The following is a 21,560-nucleotide window of genomic DNA, read 5'->3' on the forward strand; positions in this document are numbered from 1 at the left end:
GATATCCCAGATCTTCTGTAAAAGCAGACAAGCTGAGGACTAAAGGAGTGAAGTTGGGGAGGTGAGTGTCCAATCTCTCATCCACCTGCCTTCTTCCCAGGGGTAAAGTAGTGACCTTGCTTCTCAAACTTTAACTCCTATGCCTGTGATTTATTCCTACTGGGTGCTTGGGATTGCTCAAATTTATCTTCAAAAGCTGTAAATCCAGTGACTGTTTCCACCTTTTTAATCCCACAACACTGTTTTACATCATTAGACATTCAGGAACTGTTCCCGAGCAACCAAATCACACATTCCTTCAAAGCTTCCTCTCTCAGTTGGTTCACTGGATATATAAACCTCATTACTTAACTGTTTTGAAGAAATTGGTTTTAGTTTATCATAATTGGCATCTTATTGATTATTGCCAGAGCTCTCCCAGTCAATTCTGCAACATGGAGCATACATTGTTTAGTATTTTAATTACTTTTGAGAGGCTATTACATGCTGGACACAACTGCTCCCACTTGTGGAGTTTTGGAGAGGTTGAGCACCCTTGTGGGGGTTCTGTCTCCTCCACTCCATTATGGCCAGGTCATGCTTCATTTCTTTGTCTTTCAGTTCCATGGCTTTCTTGTGGAAGCAGCCAGACAGAAGTTGGCTTACATCAATTTCCATCTGTTTTAATTCCATCTGTCTCTTATGTATTCTGTCATTTTCCTTTGCTTGAAAGCTGTGGAGCACCAGTGTTTTGGTAATTTCACTTTTACTCATTTTATTGTTTTTCCTGTCCCTACTTCTCTTGCCCAAAATAAGCAAACAGAAAATAAAGCCAGTAACTGCTTTGTCAGTAGCCACCACACTTGAAACTCACTTAAAAATCAAATTAAGGTGCCACAAGTACTCCTGGTTTTTTTTTAAAAAAAACACCAGTGTCTAAGAGCAATATGCTGTGCACATTATCCTGTGCAACTACACCACTGTGATGGGTTGCCCCCCCCCTCCAAGATGCTACCTGATGTGCTGAGATACCACTGAGTCCACCTGTTCTGCCACTCCCGCTTAAGGGACTTGCCCCAGAACTCGGACGTACACCTCTCTTGGAGTGCAGGCCCAAATGTATATTGTCTTGCACTATATAGAAAAAAATCTATACAATATAAGACCATAAATTCACCCCCTCCCTCAATGTGGGAGAAGATATGCACAGCTTCTCTTCCCCACCTGCAGTTGGAAGTTAATAAAATCTGTTTTGTTTATTAAACCTGATTTATGTAACTATAAAAAGGCAGATTAAGCAGATTACTGTTTGCTAAAAACAAAAAACATGCAGCTTGATTCACTAAAGAAACAGGTTACAAAAATGTAATTTCTCACCTAAATGTTGAATTTAGGCAGGATGCCGAGTTTCTGTAGCTCAGAGTTCCAGTTATTATTCTTAGACTGAACCCCTGTTGCGGTCTGGACTCTCTCCTACTTTGCTTTCAGGTTAGTTCTTTTGTCCCTTCAGGTTCTTTCAGCAGTCCCCTTTCTTGGTTAGGCAGTGGAAGAGAGAGAGATTAGGAAGAAACAAAAAGACTGAAGATACTAACAGCCCATCAGATTTCATGGTCTGTTCTCTGGTGTCTTCCCAATACACACCCACTTGTAATTGTTACATATTTCTGTATCTAAAGTTAGGAATATGGACTGATACATTCAAATTGGATAATTGCATTCAGTAAATCATAACCTTTCCAGTGATCTTACATGTGCCATCTTAGTTATTTAATCATAAATATAGAGTACCACCACATGCACATCCCCATGTGGCAAGAGAAGCCCAGACAGTGCTGTCTAAGCCCTCCCCACCATTGCCACAATGTGAGGGCACCTCACAATCCTGTGAGGCAGGAATGGTGTCTCAGAGACTGCGTGCCTGGCCCAAGGCTAGGCCAAAGGTCTGTGGCACAGCCAGGAATTAAAGCCAGGTCTCTCAAGTCCAGAGTGTTGAATTATTTATGATATAGTTAATGTCTCATGGTGCCCTAAGTTCTGTTATTAAATCCAAAGGCCATTTTGTATCATACAATTGCTTTAAATGTGTACATCCAACACAGTAACATTCAGAAGCATGTGATCACTACTACTCCAGATGGATCAGACAATTGTCCGCTCATCTTGTTTGCCCCAGCATGATTGGGCTTTATCTGATAAAGAACCTTCACATTCCTGGCTCTTTAGTCTCTTCAGCTAATGTGCTGGGGGGAGGAGGGGGGGGAAGAACCCCACACAAACCAGTTTGAAGCCATTTGTCTTTACTACTTTCCTTCCTCCATAGCCTTCCTTTGTCTCCTCCCCCATCTTCGCTTACCAGATGGACAGTGGGAGAGTCCTTTTAAAAAAAAAAAAAGGAAAAAACCACACATTTTTCTGTGTCTTGTTTCAGAGTGGTAACCATGTTAGTCTGTATCAGCAAAAACAAGGAGTACTTGTAGTGCCTTACAGACCAGCAAATTTGGGCATAACCCACTTCAGATGCATGGAGTGGAAAATACAGTAGGAAGATTTACATCCACAGTAAATGAAGATGGGGGTTGACTTACCAGTTCTAATGAGACAATTCAATTAAAGTGGGCTATAAACAGGAAGAAGAATCAGTTCCAATCTTTGTTCAGGCCTAATTTGATGGTGTCCATTTTATGAATTAATTCCAGTTCTGCACTCTTGTTGGAGTCTGTTTTTGAAGTTGAAGAATTGCCACTTTTAGGTCTGTTATTGAGTGCCGAGGGAGGTTGAAGTGTTCTCCAACTGGTTTTTGAATGTTATAATTCTTGATATCTGATGTGTTTTTTTCTTTGGCATAGACTGTCCAGTTTGGCCAATGTACATGGCAGAGGGGCATTACTACACACACCACACAACAAAAACCACTAATCCAGGAACCGATCCCTGCAACAAATGCTGTTGCCAACTCTGTCCACATATCTATTCAAGGGACATCATCATAAGACCTAACCACATCAACCACACCATCAGGGGCTCCTTCACCTGCACATCTACCAATGTGTTATATGCCATCATGTGCCACCAGTGCCCCTCTGCCATGTACATTGGCCAAACTGGACAGTCCCTATGCAAAAATAAATGGACACAAACAGACATCAAGAATTATAACACTTCAACCTCCCTGCACACTCAGACCTAGAAGTGGCAATTAGAATTACCTTGCAACCTGGACATCAAGTTAGGCCTGAACAAAGACTGGGAATGGATGGGTCATTACAAGAACTAAAACTAATTTCTCCATGCTAATTTCCCCCCTACTGTTACTCACACCTTCTTGCCAACTGTTTGAAATGGGCCATCCTGACCACCACTACAAAAACAATTCTTCCTCCTGTTCATAAGAGTGCACTTTAATTGGTAAGGCAACCCCCATCTCTCTCTTCCTACTGTATTTTCCACTCCATGCATCTGATGAAGTGGAGTCTAGCCCACGAAAGCTTATGCCCAAATAAATGTTAGTCTCTAAGGTGCCACAAGTACTCCTCGTTTTTTCTTGGTCTTGTTACTGCAGCAGCATATTTTATTGGTTACTTTTTGAACCCATTGACTCATCACAGGATTCCATTCTATTAAAGGGACAGAGGCAGGGGAAAAGGGTGCCTAGGCCACTCTGGAGTTTGGGTGCACTAGCAGAGTTGGGGCTGCAGCAGCATTAGAGGGAACAGTTGGGGTTCACTGGCAGAGCTGTGGGGGGTTGGGATGCAGGAAGTTTGGCATGCACTGGCAGAGCTGTGGAGTGCAGAGGCATTGGTGTATATGGCTGGGGTGCACTGGCACAGCAGTGGGGTGGAAAGAGGTTGGGTGCACCATCAGAGATGAGGATGCAGGGTGGCTGGGGTACAGTAAGGTTGGGGCATAATAGGGTGTTGGGTTGCACTGGCAAAGCTGGGCAGAAAAGGGGCTTGGGGGTTCAGGTCAGGTGGAATGCAGGTACATTGGGGTGTAGTGGTAGAGCTGAAGGGTACAGGCAGGTTGGCATATGGGGTGTTGCATGGCACCCCCCAGTTTTGCCAGTGCATTCCATCTCACAGATGCCCCAACATCTCTACCTACGCAGCTATCTATTCTCATTTATTCCTTTCCCCATATCCCTCTGCCCCTTGCTACAGTCTCAAGTCCTTCTCCCACTATTCCCTCACTCCTCCAACCCCTAATATCCCGCCTCTTCCAGGAAGCAGTCACATGTAATCAAAGTATGGTGTGGGGGGCGGGGGGAATACACATTTCCCCAACCTCCGCCAATAGAACTGCCACCCATGACTCAAACTGTAGCAACTGCCAGCCATTTAGTCCAAAACTTCTTTTGTCATAGGTGGGAGTTGTGATTCCCACTTAGTTATGTTAATGGAAGGGAGAGTTCACAGCCTTCCAGGGGTCTGTGATTATACCAGTCATTAGTGCATCTCAGTTGGAATGGCCAGATAGTAAGTGTGAAAAATCAGGACACTTATTTGGTGGGGCAGAGGGAAGGGAGGGTATAGTTGCATATACAAGACAAAACCACTACTCTCAATTTAACAGTACAAGGCAGCAGAAGGAAATCATTTGGTGACAGGGGGCTGTAACTCAGGAACCCCTTATTCAAGTCACCCCAACTTTGGAACTCTAGTGCTTCTGTCCCCTAATAAGACACCACATTTCAAAGCAATGTGATTAACCATTAAGTTTTAAAAGCACTTACAAGCATTGATCTTTAGACCATAAAATGGTGGGACTAGAAACCCTCTAGCTATTTCTGTATTAGTGCAGGTGCAGTGTAAAAATTTATTTTTTCCTAGATACCTGTTCTTGGATTGGGTCCCCAGAAGTTTCAAGGATACCATGCACTACCTGGGATAAAATGCAACAGATTATTGAAGTGATGTGGGTCAACATGGTCTGTTTGTTCTCTAGCTCTGGGGAAAATAATCCTAGAAATTTTTAAAATTACTATTTTGGGGGCTTGTATCTCTGGAGTCCCTGGCTCAAAATGATTCCAAATTTGGAATAGTAACCCTGTCTTATATCCTCTTGAATCACACCAAAGATCAAAGGAATCAGATTGGCATATCAATTTTAGAGGACTTAAAATATCCCCTTTAAGCATGTCACAATGCAACTTTAACTTTCTGTGCCATGATAATGTTACAGATACTGAAATTCTGGCTACAGAACTGTTAGCTACACCACAGGGATGTCATGGGAATGTGCCAGGTGGTTTAATGTTGTGCAGAGTGCTGGCTAGCCTCTGTTCAGTAATGTCTTTCCCAAGGGGGCAGGGTAGTGTCACTTAGGTACAGCCTAATGTCTAGGTGCGCTTGTCTCCACTATAGATGCTGCAGCTATGGCACTGCAGCCAGATAGCAAGTGTGAAAAATCAGGATGGGAAGGGAAGGGGGGTGGTAACAGGGTGTGTGGGGTAATAGGGGTCTTTGTAAGACCAAGCACATAATAATCAAGATGGTCCCAATCAAATTGGGACATCTGGTCACTCTACTGTAGCATACAGTGTAGATACTTGCTACAGCTGCAGAAGGGAGTTTTCTGTCGCTGTAGTAAACCCACCTCTCCAGAGGCCATAGCTAGGATTGACCTGAGTTTCAAGTCTAGACCAGGCCAGCATTAGTGGTCTGCAGCCTCTCAGGTACACACATGGGCATCTTCCTGCCCACTACTGAAGCGGTACAGCTGAGCAGACAGGCCCAGGTTCAGGGAGTTGGGCCCCAACTATACCCCACCAGGGTGGGAGAGAGGGAACTCATGGGCCTACCCAGATAGAGTCAGAGTTCAAGGTCAGAAGGGACCACCAGATCATCTAGTCTGACCTGCTGTACCTCATAGACCAACTGCACCCCTGAGCACCTGCACACTAAACTTAATAACCCAAATAAAAAAAAACATCTTACAGCCCACAGGAAACTAGATTATGTGCCACAGGCAGATAATAGGAAGTGCCCTACCACCTGAGGCACCCACAATGGCAGGGAAATGATTAAGTGAGATAGACCCAGATAATCCTGGCAAGTGACCCCTCCACCCACACACCACAGAGGAAGGTGAAAAATCCCCAAGGTCACTGCCAGTCTGACCTGCGGGAAAGCTTCCTTTCAGACCCTACACACAATGATCAGGTAGACCCTGAGCATGCAAGCAAAAACCAGCCAGATACATACTTGAGAGAGAGAGAATATACTTGGCACCACCTCAGAGCCCTGACCCTCCCCATCCAATGTCCAATCTCTAGCCATGATCATCCCTGATGCTGTAAAGGAAGAAGAATTAAAAAAAAAAAAAAGCACAGAATACACAGAGGGAAAGAAATCCCTTCTTAACCCCTGCAGGTGGCCAACTAAACCACTGAAGAATGAATGCAACAGGGTGCACTATTTTACCACCTCCTCATAGTGCATCTGAAGATTAGCTCACCACAATCTGACACTCCTTCCTGCAGTTGTTCAGACTGTTGTCCCAATCACTCCATGACCCCTCTCATGCTCACAAAGCTGCAGCACTTGCCTCTTCATGGTTTAGCCTTCCATCCAAGTCACACTGAAGGTCCCCCCCTTTCCAGGGTATTATCAAAGTCTCCTTCCAGACTGTCCCCAGCAGCCCCCAAAGAGGCTGCCCCAGCACACTGCTCCCACAGTGGCTTGTAGTGGAACCTGGGCTCACCTCTACACCGGTTCCAATCCAGGGACCAGCAATTTAGTAGCTGAGAGTTTTGTTCCCTCAGTACTCCTCCCCTGAGCTGCTTCCTACACTGCCTATATCTCCATTGTCAGCTCCCTGGCTTCATAAAAGCCCTGCCTGTTTTTGCCCAGGTGAACTTCATCCCCAAGTAAGCCTCATTGCAGCCTAGCTCCTCTGCAGGTGCAGCCTATGGCTAATTGGTCTCACTTGCCCATTTTAACCCCACCAGGGCTAGTGTGGGGTGAATGCCCCAACACAATGACCTTTAGGAACAGAAGGCATAATCCAGGAGTGAGCCCCAGGCCTACTGAGTTCTGCACCTTCTATCACAAGCAACCTCATCATACAATTGTACTCATAAATTTGCACTCATAATTAAGTTGATTGCCTTCACAACCCCTATTGGGAGGCTCTGCCACCCCTCTGTCTCCTAATTTCTGGCCTGAATTTGTTCATGGCCAGTTTATGTTCATTTGTTCTTGTGCCAACATTGTCTTTTAGTTTAAATAGCTCTTGTCCCTCTCTGGTGTTTATCTCTCTGATGTATTTATAGAGAACAATCAGATCCCTGCTCAGTGTGCATTTTGCTGGACTAAACAAGCCAAGCTCTTCCAGTCTCCACTCATAAGATAGGTCCTCTATTCCCCTCATCATCTTAGTAGCTCTTCTCTGTGTCTGTTCCAGTTTGAATTAATCTTTTGTGAATATGGGTGACCAGAATTGTACACGGTATTCCAGATGAGGTCTTTACCAGTGCCTGGTACAGTAGTATTAATACTGCCCTATCTCATGGCCAGGGTGGCATGAGTGGCACTGGTAGTGGCATGGGGACCTTTTCAAGACAGGCAGGGGCAGAAGCATGGGCCCCCTTTCCCCCTCAGAAGTGACTGCGTGGCCCTTGGGAGCAGCTGGGTGCAAGGAGAGCTCCCCCATACTTACTCCAGCTGCTGGGTATCTCTGTGGGGTTGGGTCCTAGGCCCACTATGCTCCACCCCTCCCCACAGAGTCCCCTGCTGGTGGGGTCCCTGGAGCCCCTCCCCAGAGTGGGGCTGGTGGGGTTCCTGAAGCAGTGGGACTGGGAGATAACACCCAACTGAGATACATGGGATGTATGTTCCTTCTCAAAGTGATGGGCTCAAGCTCTCTGCAGATACAGGAAGTGTCACTGTGTCAGTCATACTCAGGACAGTTTCCCCTCTTAGAGCAATGAGATCAGGCTCTCTGCAAATTCAGGCAGTATTGCTGCATCAGTTACACTTGGGGCAGCTCCCCCCCACTCAGAGTGACAGGCTCAAGCTTTCTGCAGACAGGCACATGCAGGACAGTTCCCCCCTCTCAGAGCTATGGGCTCAGGCTCTCGGCAGACTAAGGTAGCTTCACTGTGTCAGTTACACACAAATCACCTTTTCCAGCTTTTTTTTTTAATTTGAAACTGCGACGGCTAAACATTTACTTAGAAACACTTTTTCCCTCTTTCAGTGAAACCTGAGATTCAGCTGTAACCAAGTAACCATAGCAGCCAAGGCCCTATGCACAATGTGTATATCATATGGTGTGTATACCATAATCTAGCTCTGGTTTCAGACCAGACCAGAGACTATGGACACTGAGGTGGTGTTCAGTCTAAATGGGCGTTGTCTTATCAGATGAATTTTTAGGAACCTAGGACATCTGCTGTAAGACATGGGGTTCTAGCTAGCAGTGGGTGAGGATAAGAAAGCACCAAGCAAGCCTGGCTTTTTTAGGATTACCCTGGGCTACCGTGTGCTCTGCTACCTTGTGCTCTGCTGGCCCCTAGTAGCCAAACCCTGTAGCTACAGAGCAGGTTCTCACCTGTGTCCCACTGGGGGATGCACAAATGTGAATAAAATGGATCTGATTTCCATAGCCCATATTAGGCATGGAGGTGTATCCACAGGTCCCAGCATGCACAACTCCATCTTTTCCTAGGTACCCTTCCCCTGTCAATTCCACATGCTGCAGTCTCTGTTATTAAAACAGGGGCAGACCTGGGCCACTCCATAGAGCTTTGTGGGCTGCCCTGCTCCTATGGGCACTTCCTGGGCCCACACTGCAGAGGAGGTGATTGCTAAAGTGCTTCTCCTAGAGTAACTATCAGGAGCCAGAGAACAGCAAGGTGCAGCTGCCACTTGGAACATGAGCCTCTCCTGGGTGCTCAGGGTGACTATGACAGTGTCTCAACACAGGAGATACCCCGGGCAATGGGATCATGGGGCTGCTCACCCATCACTGAAGAACATGGCTTTTCTAGGTCATGTATCAGAGGGGTAGCCGTGTTAGTCTGGATCTGTAAAAGCAACAAAGAATCCTGTGGCACCTTATAGACTAACAGACGTTCTGCAGCATGAGCTTTCGTGGGTGAATACCCACTTCTTCAGATGCAAGTGGTGGAAATTTCCAGGGGCAGGTTTATATATGCAAGCAAGAAGCAAGCTAGAGATAACGAGGTTAGTTCAATCAGGGAGGATGAGGCCCTGTTCTAGCAGTTGAGGTGTGAAAACCAAGGGAGGAGAAACTGGTTCTGTAATTGGCAAGCCATTCACAGTCTTTGTTTAATCCTGAGCTGATGGTGTCAAATTTGCAGATGAACTGGAGCTCAGCAGTTTCTCTTTGAAGTCTGGTCCTGAAGTTTTTTTGCTGCAGGATGGCCACCTTAAGATCTGCTATCGTGTGGCCAGGGAGGTTGAAGTGTATTGATGACATCTTCATCATCTGGACCCATGGGAAAGAGACTCTGGAAAAATTCCACCACGATTTCAACAGCTTCCACCCCACCATCAACCTCAGCCTGGACCAATCTACACGGGAGGTCCACTTCCTAGACACTACGGTGCAAATAATTGATGGACACATTAACACCACCCTATACCGAAAACCTACCGACCGCTATGCCTACCTTCATGCCTCCAGCTTCCATCCCGGGCACACCACAAGATCCATTGTCTACAGCCAAGCACTGAGGTACAACCGCATCTGCTCTAACCCCACAGACAGAGACCAACACCTACAAAATCTCCACCAAGCATTCTCAAAACTACAGTACCCGCACGAGGAAATAAGGAGACAGATCAACAGAGCCAGACGTGTACCCAGAAGCCTCCTACTGCAAGACAAACCCAAGAAAGAAACCAACAGGACTCCACTGGCCATCACATACAGTCCCCAGCTAAAACCCCTCCAGCGCATCATCAGGGATCTACAACCCATCCTGGAGAATGATCCCACACTTTCACAGGCCTTGGGTGGCAGGCCAGTCCTCGCCCACAGACAACCTGCCAACCTGAAGCATATTCTCACCAGTAACTGCACACCGTACCATAGTAACTCTAGCTCAGGAACCAACCCATGCAACAAACCTCGATGCCAACTCTGCCCACATATCTACACCAGTAACACCATCACAGGACCTAACCAGATCAGCCACACCATCACCGGTTCATTCACCTGCACGTCCACCAATGTAATATATGCCATCATATGCCAGCAATGCCCCTCTGCTATGTACATCGGCCAAACTGGACAGTCTCTAAGGAAAAGGATAAATGGACACAAATCAGATATTAGGAATGGCAATATACAAAAACCTGTAGTAGAACACTTCAACCTCCCTGGCCACACAATAGCAGATCTTAAGGTGGCCATCCTGCAGCAAAAAAACTTCAGGACCAGACTTCAAAGAGAAACTGCTGAGCTCCAGTTCATCTGCAAATTTGACACCATCAGCTCAGGATTAAACAAAGACTGTGAATGGCTTGCCAATTACAGAACCAGTTTCTCCTCCCTTGGTTTTCACACCTCAACTGCTAGAACAGGGCCTCATCCTCCCTGATTGAACTAACCTCGTTATCTCTAGCTTGCTTCTTGCTTGCATATATAAACCTGCCCCTGGAAATTTCCACCACTTGCATCTGAAGAAGTGGGTATTCACCCACGAAAGCTCATGCTGCAGAACGTCTGTTAGTCTATAAGGTGCCACAGGATTCTTTGTTGCTTTTCTAGGTCATGTTTATAGATTTCTTGGAAGCGCAAGCGATGGAAACTCTCTTTGCATCTGCTGAGAACCCAGGCTTGCTTGGTGCTTCCCATCCCCACCATTTCCTGAAAAGTCAAGGACAGAAGGGTCACTTTTGGAAATCCTGGGATTTCCTGTGTACATACCAGAGAGAGTGAGAGGAATGTGGGATTGATGACTATCGTGATTAGAAACTAGACTGAGATGGCCAAACCCTGAGACCCTGTGAGCCACCTCTCCCTCACTGGAAGGCATTCAAATAGGGCTAAAGAACTTTTAAAATGAACCCAAATAATTTTTCCAGTGATGGCCTATGGGGGAGGAGAGCAGCTGGCTCTGCTAAGCTATTCTAACACAATGGAACTGGCTTTAGCATACATGCCTTGGCCATAGAATGTGACCGTATAGGGTACATTTTGAAGTTCCTCTTTGCCGTAACTCCACTGCCTCTGTGGTCTTGTCTGGGTTAGTTTACACTCCTCCTTAGCCACCTTTCCTGCTACACAGCTTCCAGCAACCCCTCACTGGGACAGCTTTTTACTATTCACTGAATGCCAAGACTTGCGTATCTCTCACACCTTTCCTTCCAATTTACAGCCAATAGGCAACCCACAGGACTTTTCATGTCATGACTGAACCTGGCCCCTATAGCCAGTTCCAGAAACCTGCATACACAGACATGGGCAGGTACCAGTACATTCATACTTACAGCAGGCATGTGCACACACACATACATATCCCAAAGACATAGTAATAGACTCATGGTTCAGTGAGAACTCACTGTCTGTGGGCCAGGAAGTGAGGCCACCAGGGCCAACACATGCCTAATGCTCAGCAAGGTGAGGACTGCACTGTACTGGACTGGCAGGGTCACACTGACTTCACCACACTTATTAGAATCAACAAACCAAATGTTGAGAGAACAAAGGGACCACACTGTACCTGAGGATGGTGAACTGACACTTAACAGGGAAAAGCAGGATCTTAACAAAATACAAAGTAGTGTCCACACAAACCAGGACACACAGCTAGTAAATTGCTCTTTGGGATGATTACAAAGTTGAAGCAAACCACAGGGCTCCCTATATTGGGTGTCATTATCTCAGATCCAGATATGGGTGTCATTATCTCAGATTCCCTCCCATGGCTGGAGAAGCCCCAGGCCAGCAGAACCCCAGGCTGCCCCTCCCCCCCGCCCCGCCACCAGAGGAGCCCTGGGCTGGCCCCAGCTGTGCTGGCCGACTGACCTGAGCCCAAGGCCAGTCCCAGCTCTGCTGGCCAGCTGACCAACCCCAATCCCAGGCCAGCCCTAGCTGCCCCAGCTGCACCAGCCGGCCTACCAACCCGAGCCTGGGGCCAGCCGACCTGAGCCCCAGGCCGGAGAATGGGAAAGGCAATGCGCCTCACCTCCTGAGACCCCCAGACTCCCAGAAGAAGAATGCTGAGCTTTTTATGTGTGCCAAGTAGGTTCCGGGGTGGCTGAGGAGGTGGTATCTGCTACTCAGCTTCCCAGGTTCATCAGTAATCTCTCTGGAGTCCAGGTAGATTACTGATGACCCCAGGAAGCTGTATAGCAGATCCCACCACCTCAGCTGCCCTGGAACCTGCATAGCACATAATAATAAGCAAAAACCCACAACCTGGTGTCCCTCAGCAGCGGCTCTGCCAGGGTAGGCTGAGCCTTCCCTGGCCTATTATATCCGCCACCCATGGATCCAGCTAAATAAATTAGTCTTGCTTCTTTCTAAACAAACCCTGCATGCAGTGCACTGGGCAACATGGGGCTCATGCATGAGACACTAAACAACTTTGCCCCTGCACTCCCAGTTGTTCTGAGGATAGCCAGGATGGGATGGCACAGGGGACCAGTGTTGGACAACAGCAAAACCTGAGAAATGGAAACTCAGGGTTGGCTAAATTCTAGGTGAGAAAGGAGCACAGACTGTTCACATGTGGTTTCCCTATGGATTTGGTGGAGGAGGGGTCTTCCCCAGCCCAGCCCATCACTGGACAAGCAGAGGCTCAGAGCCTTTGATCCCATGTAATATGGGATGGAGACCTGCCCTGTGCCTTATGCTAGCCCCTTCCAGAAAGAAGGCAGTGCTCACAAAGAACCCAGCCCAGGCTGCAACTGGGCCCCTCTGAGTGGGGGTCACCCAGACAGCACGTGCTTTAAGGGGAGAGCAGTATAGTCTTAAAGTGTCTGGCCAGTTCTCAGTGGCCTCCATGAAGTTTGAATCTGTTCCCTGCTGATTCCACTCCCTGAAGGTCAGGCCACTCCCCATTCCTCTTGTGCAGAACCTTGATTCCATGTAAAACATCCCTGAGGGGTCCGAGGAGGAGCAGGGGAGCAGCCCTCTCCTTCATTGGGCTGACTTCTTTCTCACTGGCATAAATGTCCCTATTTGGAGTAGTGTAGAATAGTGGCCTGTGACTGCCTCAGCCATTGCTCTCTCATGTGAAGTGAACCTTCCCTGAGGATTTGGGGAATCTGTGTGTGCAAGCTATGAATTCTATGTGAGATGATTAACTCTCTGTGTATATCATTGCCAAGCTGCAACCTGCATTTGCCTTCTCTATTGTTTGTTTGCCTCAATGTTGGACTGGAATTCCAAAGGAGGGTGGCAAAACAATAAAGAAATAGGGTTATTGATGTTCAAGTGCTTGACCATTGAAATGGAATCACTCTAAACAATAGACTGTCTCCCAATCATGAGAACTGATTTATCATGGGAGAGGTCACGTAGCAATCATAGAATCATAGAATCATAGAATTCAAGATCAGAAGGGACCATTATGATCATCTAGTCTGACCTCCTGCAAGATGCAGGCCACATAAGCCGATCCACCCACTCCTGAACTAATTCTCTCCCTTGACTCTGCTGTTGAATGCTCCAAATCATGATTTAAAGACTTCAAGTAGCAGATAATCCACCAGCAAGCGACCCCTGTCCCATGCTTCAGAGGAAGGCGAAAAACCTCCAGGGCCACTGCCAATCTACCCTGGAGGAAAATTCCTTCCCGACCCCAAATATGGCGATCAGCTGAACCCCGAGCATGTGGGCAAGACTCTCCAGCCAGACCCTCCGGAAAAGGCTAACAATATGTAACCCTTCTGCCCCTCTAAGTTGGCAGCAACAAGGGCCGGGTTCAGTATCCAGGGGTTCCGTTTCAAGAACGCAATGCAAAACCGGCTCGAGCCCCCACCCAGTGACCTGGGACAATTACCTACCACCCCCCCGGGCGCCTCTAGGAGGCAATACTTCCCCACTCGCAAGCACGAAGTCTGAGTGTAGCAAAATCCTTTTAATAAAGGAGGGAAACAATGCGGCATCACGTTGGAGAGACACCACAAACAGGACTATACACACACCATAAGCAAAACCCACCTCCAAGTACATTTGGCACTGTCCTTAGGGTCTTAAGTCCAATCACCCCAAAGTCCAACAACCCAAAAGTCTCAGTCTCTGGTCAGTGCCACCCCAGAGTTCAAAAGTTTATCTGCAGAGTTTTACCCCCCCCCCAGCCTGGGTGGAAATGGGGTGGGGGGTCACGCACACAAGGTGCTAAGGGACACCTTACGTGGGCCAGGGCCGACTGCCCCGCTTCTCCGTGGAGTTCACCACGACTGGCTCCTCTCCACCAGCTGTGCTGCTCCTTCAGCAGACCCGTGAACCACGTCAGCCGTCCCCGCAAACCGCTCCACACTGCTCACTGTTCCATGGGCTGCTCCAACGTGCTGCAGACTGCTCCGCTCTGCCAGCTGCTTGGTGATAGATCTTCAGGCTCTCCCACTACTTAACACAGCACTCAGTGATCTCAGCTCTTAGTGATTTCAACTTGTAGTAGGAGAGCCCCAGTGCCACATGGCCCAACGTGAATTCAGGTCAGCAACCTCTAGATGGACTCCTAAAGGATTCAAAATTAGCTCTGCTCTTTAACAGTGGAGAGAGGAGGAAGTGCAATTGGTGTTCCAGGCCCTCAAAAGGGGCCCATACCATCAGGTACACACACCAGTCCCAAACCTCTCTCCCTTCACTGGGTTTTGGGACCCATGTCCCTTGTCTAGCAAGTACTATTTAATGTAGGTTGAGTCATTTCTGTCATAAAGCAGTCTCATAGTTCCTCATTCACATAATTAAGGTAACAGCCCTTTTTTTTCCTTCCTGCCCCAATAACAAAGAAATTGGGGATTCCACAGCTGTGAAAATAACCATCCCATGCTGCTGTGTGTTATGCTAAGTGGAGTGGGTTTACCAATGCAAATGTGCATTCCTGAAATTCCTTTGCCCACTCCTCATAATTTACCACCAGATGTCAGGGTAGGGCTCATCCTGACTCTGCTTACAAATATCCCAACATTAACCCTTTGTACTAATTACCAGTGTGGCACGTTATTGACCTATTGACTAAACCCGTTATCCTATCATACCATCCCCTCCATAAACTTATCCAGCTTAATCTTAAAGTCATGGAGGTCCTTTGCCCCCACTGTTTCCCTCGGTAGGCTGTTCCAGAATTGCACTCCTCTGATGGTTAGAAACCTTCGTCTAATTTCGAGCCTAAATTTCCTGACTGACAATTTATATCTGTTTGTCCTCGTGTCCACATTAGCACTGAGCTGAAATAATTCCTCTCCTTCCCTGGTATTTATCCCTCTGATATATTTAAAGAGTGCAATCATATCTCCTCTTATCCTTCTTTTGGTTAAGGAAAACAAACCGAGCTCCTCAAGTCTCCTTTCATACAACAGGCTTTCCATTCCTCGGATCATTCTAGTGGCCCTTCTTTGTACCCGTTCCAGTTTGAATTCATCCTTCTTAAACATGGGAGACCAAAACTGCACACAATACTCCAAATGAGGTCTCACCAACGCCTTATATAACGGGACTAGCACCTCCTTATCTCTACTAGAAATACCTCGCCTAATGCATCCCAAGACCACATTAGCTTTTTTAGCGGCCACATCACATTGCCTACTCATAGTCATCCTACGATCAACCAGGACTCCTAGGTCCTTCTCCTCCTCCGTTACTTCCAACTGGTGCGTCCCCAGCTTATAACTAAAATTCTTGTTAGTCATCCCTAAATGCATAACCTTACACTTCTCATTATTGAATTTCATCCTATTACTAATACTCCAGTTTACAAGGTCATCCAAATCTCCCTGGAGGATATCCCGATCCTTTTCCGAATTGGCAATACCTCCCAACTTGGTGTCATCCGCAAACTTTATCAGCCCACTCCTACTTTTGGTTCCGAGGTCAGCGATAAATAGATTAAATAAAATCGGACCCAAAACCGAACCTTGAGGAACTCCACTGGTAACCCCCCTCCAACCCGACAGATCACCCTTCAATACAACCCTCTGCAGTCTCCCCTTTAACCAGCTCCTTATCCACCTCTGGATTTTCATTTCGATCCCCATCTTTTCCAATTTAATCAGTAATTCCTCATGCGGTACCGTATCAAACGCCTTACTGAAATCAAGATATATTAGATCCACCGCATTTCCCTTGTCTAAAAAATCTGTTACTTTCTCAAAGAAGGAGATCAGGCTGGTTTGGCACGATCTACCTTTCGTAAAACCATGCTGTAATTTGTCCCAGTTGCCGTCGGCCTCAAGGTCCGTAACCACTCTCTCCTTTAAAATTTTTTCCATGACTTTGCATACTACAGATGTTAAACTAACAGGCCTGTAGTTACCTGGGTCACTTTTTTTCCCCTTCTTGAATATAGGAACTATATTAGCTAATCTCCAGTCAAACGGTACAACCCCCGAGTTTAGAGATTTATTAAAAATCATCGCTAACGGGCTTGCAATTTCACTCGCCAATTCCCTTAATATTCTAGGATGAAGATTATCCGGGCCCCCTGATTTACTTCCGTTAAGCTGTTCACGTTTGGTTTCTACCTCAGATACCGTAATGTCTATCCCCATATCTTCATTCCCGTCAGTCCCTCTACCACTATTCCTTAGCCCTTCATTAGCCTCATTAAAGACCGAGGCAAAATATTCGTTTAGATATTGTGCCATGCCAAGATTATCCCTAATCTCCTTGTAGTTTCCTTGTAGGACTCTGTAGTCACCTACTGAGACTGACCACGGAGTTATGGAACAGAGGAGATTGGAAGGTTACAGAGGGCAGAAGCTGTTCTCAATTCTGCCATATTTCACAAGCTTAATATGAGGGAAATTGCTGCAGGAGCTGGGTGAGGCAGGGGGGCCCTGCCTTTCTGAATTCACATAGTCCCCAAAGGACTCACCAGGAAAGGGTGAGCTAGAGAGGGGATATATACGTTATATGGATCTGTGTAGATCTTCGGTGATTCAGTAAAATGCAATAACGTGTTAAACTCTGTGCAAGTGTCTCTGTGTGTTGTATGCTACACCTACCATGTGCCTGTCAGGGTTTCTTCCCCACTATGAACTCTGGGGTACAGATGTGGGGACCCACATGAAAGACCCCCTAAGCTTATTTCTACCAGCTTAGGTTAAAAACTTCCCCAAGGCACAAATCCTTTCCTTGTTCTTGGATGGTATTGTTGCCACCACCAAGTGATCTAGACAACGATTCAGGAAAAGGACCACTTGGAGTCCCTGTTTCCTCAAAATATTTCCCCAAGCCCCTTCACCCCCTTTCCTGGGGAGGCTTGAGAATAATATACCAACCAATTGCCTTTAATAAAAGTACAGACCAGATGCTTTATTTTTAGCACACTAAAATCAATCAGGTTCTTAAAAGAAGAACTTTATTATAAAGAAAAAAGTAAAAGAAGCACCTCTGTAAAATCAGGATGGAAGGTCATTTTACAGGGTGATAAAAAGATTTAAAACACAGAGGATTCCCCTCTAGGCTCAACTTCAAAGTTACAGGAATAAAAACAGGAATAAACCTCTTTCTTAGCATAGGGAAAATTCACAAGCTAAACCAAAAGATAATCTAACACATTTCCTTGCCTTTACTTACAATTTCTGTAATTTTAGATGTATCATTGCAAGGTATCTTTTCAAGAGATGGTTTACGTGCTTGGTCTCTCTGTCTCTCTATCCAGGGGGAACAAACAAAGAGAGCACAAACAAAACCTCCCCGCCACAGATTTGAAAGTATCTTCTTTTCCCATTGGTCCTTCTGGTCAGGTGCCAACTAGGTTAATTGAACTGATTAACCCCTTACAGGTAAAATGATTCTGTACCTCTGTCTGTACCTCTGATCAGGAGGGATTTTATGTTACTGCATACATAAAGGTTGTTACCCTTCCCTATATTCGTGACAGTGCCCTGGAGAAAGTTAAACTACCTCAGGAGGCTAACACCCTCAGGGAGTGGTTAAGCTACAGAGAGACTCTGTAACAGTCAACACTGATTCCACGGACTGAGCAGGAGACTATGTGGTCTCTGCTCCCAGGAAGGGGTGCTAGACAGAAGGTCTTCACCTCATGAGTGTGTCTAGGGACCTGAAGACTGGGGCTGCCTGGGCTCTGTTCAGACTCCAGAGGCTTAAAACATCTGGGCATCCAGAGGCTAGATTCACTGAGCCATCTATTGGGCTGCCATCATGGGGAGCCTGATCAGACCGGTGACAGCATTATGCTGACTCCCACCTCCCTCTAGGTTCTACCTCTGATAGGGTTTCTAACTGCTTCCATCTCTTTACTGCTGGCATGCAAGGAAGCCTTGAGTGCCTGCAGTGATTTCTCATAGCACAGTTTCTGTTACATGCTTCATCACAAGGCCGTTACTTAGGTTGCAAGGCCAAGCTCTCAGGGCTTAGGAAACGTCAGTCCTGCTGTCTATGCCGTTTAGTCCCCTTGTGCACGTGCCCGGTCAGGTGAGATTTCCAGAGCAGATAAAGGAGTTAGGCACCCAAAGGTCAGTGGGATTTGGGTACCTAACTCCCTCAGCTCCTTTCAGAACCCTAGCTTCAGCCTTTGCAATGTGTATTGAGTGGGGGAGATCTCAGGGTGATGTTTATGAAATTTGATGTGCCTGTTTGTCAGTTTGCTATGGTGACTGTCCAGCAGATGCTGACAGGCCTGTGCACAGGAAATGAAGACCAATGCTCTTCAGGGCCCTGCAATCACAGGTAATTAAAGACCAGAGTAGAAAGCCCACAGCTTTGACATCCAACCTTGTCCCCCCGTCCCTGGTGAAGATGCATAAACTGATTTGGACCTTGGTCAGAGTCTCAGGACAGAGAAAGAAAATTTGAAGGCTGTACTTGAAGCCTGTACTTTCACTAGGGAGCAGAGGGACAAGGAACTGTGAGGAGCCTGAGATAGTGCCTGGTTAATTACAATTGTATCACATATGTTTTTCACTTGGTCTGTTTTCGTACTCATGTAACTAAATTAAGTGGACATGTTTAGTCTGGAGAAGTGAAGACTAAGTGGAGACCTGATAATAACCCTTAACAAATATATTAAGGGCTGTTATAAAGAAGACAGTGATCAATTGTTCTCCATGTCCACTGAAGGTAGGACAAGAAGTAATGAGTTTGATTTGCAGCAAGGGAGATTTAGGTTAGATTCTAACTTTAAGGGTAGTTAAGTTCTGGAATAGACTCCAAGGAAGGTTGTGGAATCCTCATCACTGGAGGTTTTTATGAGCAGGTTGGACAAACACTGGTCAGGGATTGTCTAGGTTTACTTGGTCCTGCCTCCGTATGGAGGGAGGGACTAGATGACCTATCGAGATCCCTTCCAGCCTGACATCATGCATCTCTGTTCTTGCTCCTTGCTCCCTTGTGTCTGCTGCATCCCCTCCTAGCCATGTGCCCCATGCAGGCTGTTCCTTTACACTCCAGGGCTGCAGCTCACTCCTGCCCAGGGTGCCAAGGACCCACCCTGGCCTCTCTCCAAGCCCTGCACAATATATCTGCCCATTTGCCATCAAGGCTGAATTTGGACAGAAAATTGGGGGTTTCAGCTAAATGAAATTTTCACTAAAAGTGTCTGCTTTCCACTAAAAAGCTGAATGCCCAACAACTGACTGGGGGTGTGGTCCAGCCAGGGACCCCAGCCACAGGGAGAAAGGTGGCATGAAGCACCTGAACTACAATTCCCAGGAAGCTCTAAGGTGCCATTTCCAAATTGAAAAATGTCAGTTTTCAGCCAAAAGTTTTTCAGTTTTCAATTTTTTCACTGAAAAGTCAAAGTTTTCTTGGAAATAGAGCCTCGTTTCCAACATGACCTGTGGCACGGCTCTTCATGGCAGAGCATCCAAACCAAGCAAGGGTGCAGTTTTGTGAGGCATCGCTTGCTGAGCCAGAGCCTGCTGTGTCAGAGCTGCTATACCTCTATACACAAAGGACAGGCACATGCTTTCAGACAGATTGACCTATGCTTAGAGCCAAGGAACAAATAAATAAGGAACATCAAATGTTGCATGTCCATGAGAGAGTACCCCCAGTCTGTCTTCTGCATGTTCAGTTCACAATGGTTGTCTGTCTCCAGCCCATGAACAGCAACCTTAGAGGCAGACAGGAAACAGAAGCATAATAACTACATACTATACAGCCACCACGTAAATGACTGTCTCTCATGGCAGGGCTTGTGCCTCCTTCCCAGGCAAGTACACTCAGTAGAAACATGATGTTGGAATTCCACACACCCCCCCCCCCCGAGACCTTTTCCATTCAACTTATCCAGAATACCTTTTCCGGTTCTGGGAGAACATTTCATCCAGTTCTCTGGGATCCAAACCACTCAGTTCGACTCTGGATTTCATCAGTTAGGTTTCTTTATTTGGGATACAGCGAAGCTATGCTGAGTTGATCAGACTCAAGCCTAGGGTGTGGGTAGAGGGTCTACCCACATCCAAAGTTGCACAGACAACCTCTTCCTTTACACACATTTACATATTACATTGCATTTTCTATACATTACATCACACATTTTTGGCAGGGCTTGGTTACTTTGCAGGAACCAATTCTCTGAACAGCATGCTCTGTCCATGTGCTGTTCATGTGGAACCTGATCTTTGCATTCCAGGTTTATCTTGTCCATAGTATGCTAGAGTCAGGATGTCTGTGCTAGCTAAGATAAGCAGCAACACCTTCATGCTAGGAACTGTTTGTCAAGCCCACTCAATATGCAGCGGAAGTCAAAAAATCAAACAGAATGCTGGGAATATTTAAGAAAAGGGTAGATAATGGGATAGAAAATATTATGTTGCCTCTATATAAATCCATGGTACACCCACATCTTGAACACTGTGTGCAGATGTGGTCACCCCATCTCAAAAAAGATATACTGGCACTAGAAAAGGTTCAGAGAAGGGCAACAAAAATGATTGGGGTATGGAACGGCTTCTGTCTGAGGAGAGATTAATAAGACTGGGACTTTTCAGCTTGGAAAAGAGATGGCTAAGGAGAGATATGATTGAGGTCTATAAAATCGTGACTGGTGTAGAGAAAGTAAATAAGGAAGTGTTTTTTACAACTTATAACACAAGAACTAAGGGTCACCAAATGAAATTAATAGGCAGCAGATTTAAAACAAATAAAAGGAAATATTTCTTCACACAACACAAAGTCAACCTGTGGAACTCCTTGCCAGAGGATGTTGTGAAGGCCAAGACCATAACAGGGCTCAAAAAAGAGCTAAATAAATTCATGGAGGATATGTCCATCAATGGCTATTAGCCAGGATGGGCAGGAATGGTGTCCCTAGCCTCTGTTTGCCAGAACTTGGGAATGAGCAACAGGGGATGGATCACTTGATGATTATCTGTTCTGTTCATTCTCACTGGGGCACCTGGCACTGGCCACTGTCGGAAGACAGGCTACTGGGCTAGGTGGACCTTTGGTCTGACCCAGTAGGGCCATTC

At 46.5% G+C, this 21,560-nt stretch overlaps 1 protein-coding gene and 1 long non-coding RNA gene across 2 annotated transcripts in view; one reads left to right on the forward strand and one right to left on the reverse strand.

Annotated features, from left to right (window-relative positions):
• LOC120371110 (regulator of G-protein signaling 5) overlaps positions 1–21,560 on the forward strand; it is a 79,571-nt gene that overhangs the window by 11,735 nt on the left and 46,276 nt on the right. The window lies entirely within an intron of this gene.
• LOC120371112 lies at positions 445–6,782 on the reverse strand. Its single transcript, XR_005584146.1, has 5 exons — positions 6,433–6,782; positions 4,810–4,857; positions 2,333–2,353; positions 1,357–1,510; positions 445–712 (listed from the first exon to the last, which is right to left on the reverse strand). It is a non-coding gene; the product is annotated as an uncharacterized LOC120371112 (long non-coding RNA).

This window comes from Mauremys reevesii, linkage group 8 (assembly GCF_016161935.1).
Source record: "Mauremys reevesii isolate NIE-2019 linkage group 8, ASM1616193v1, whole genome shotgun sequence".
Classification (NCBI taxonomy): domain Eukaryota; kingdom Metazoa; phylum Chordata; order Testudines; family Geoemydidae; genus Mauremys; species Mauremys reevesii.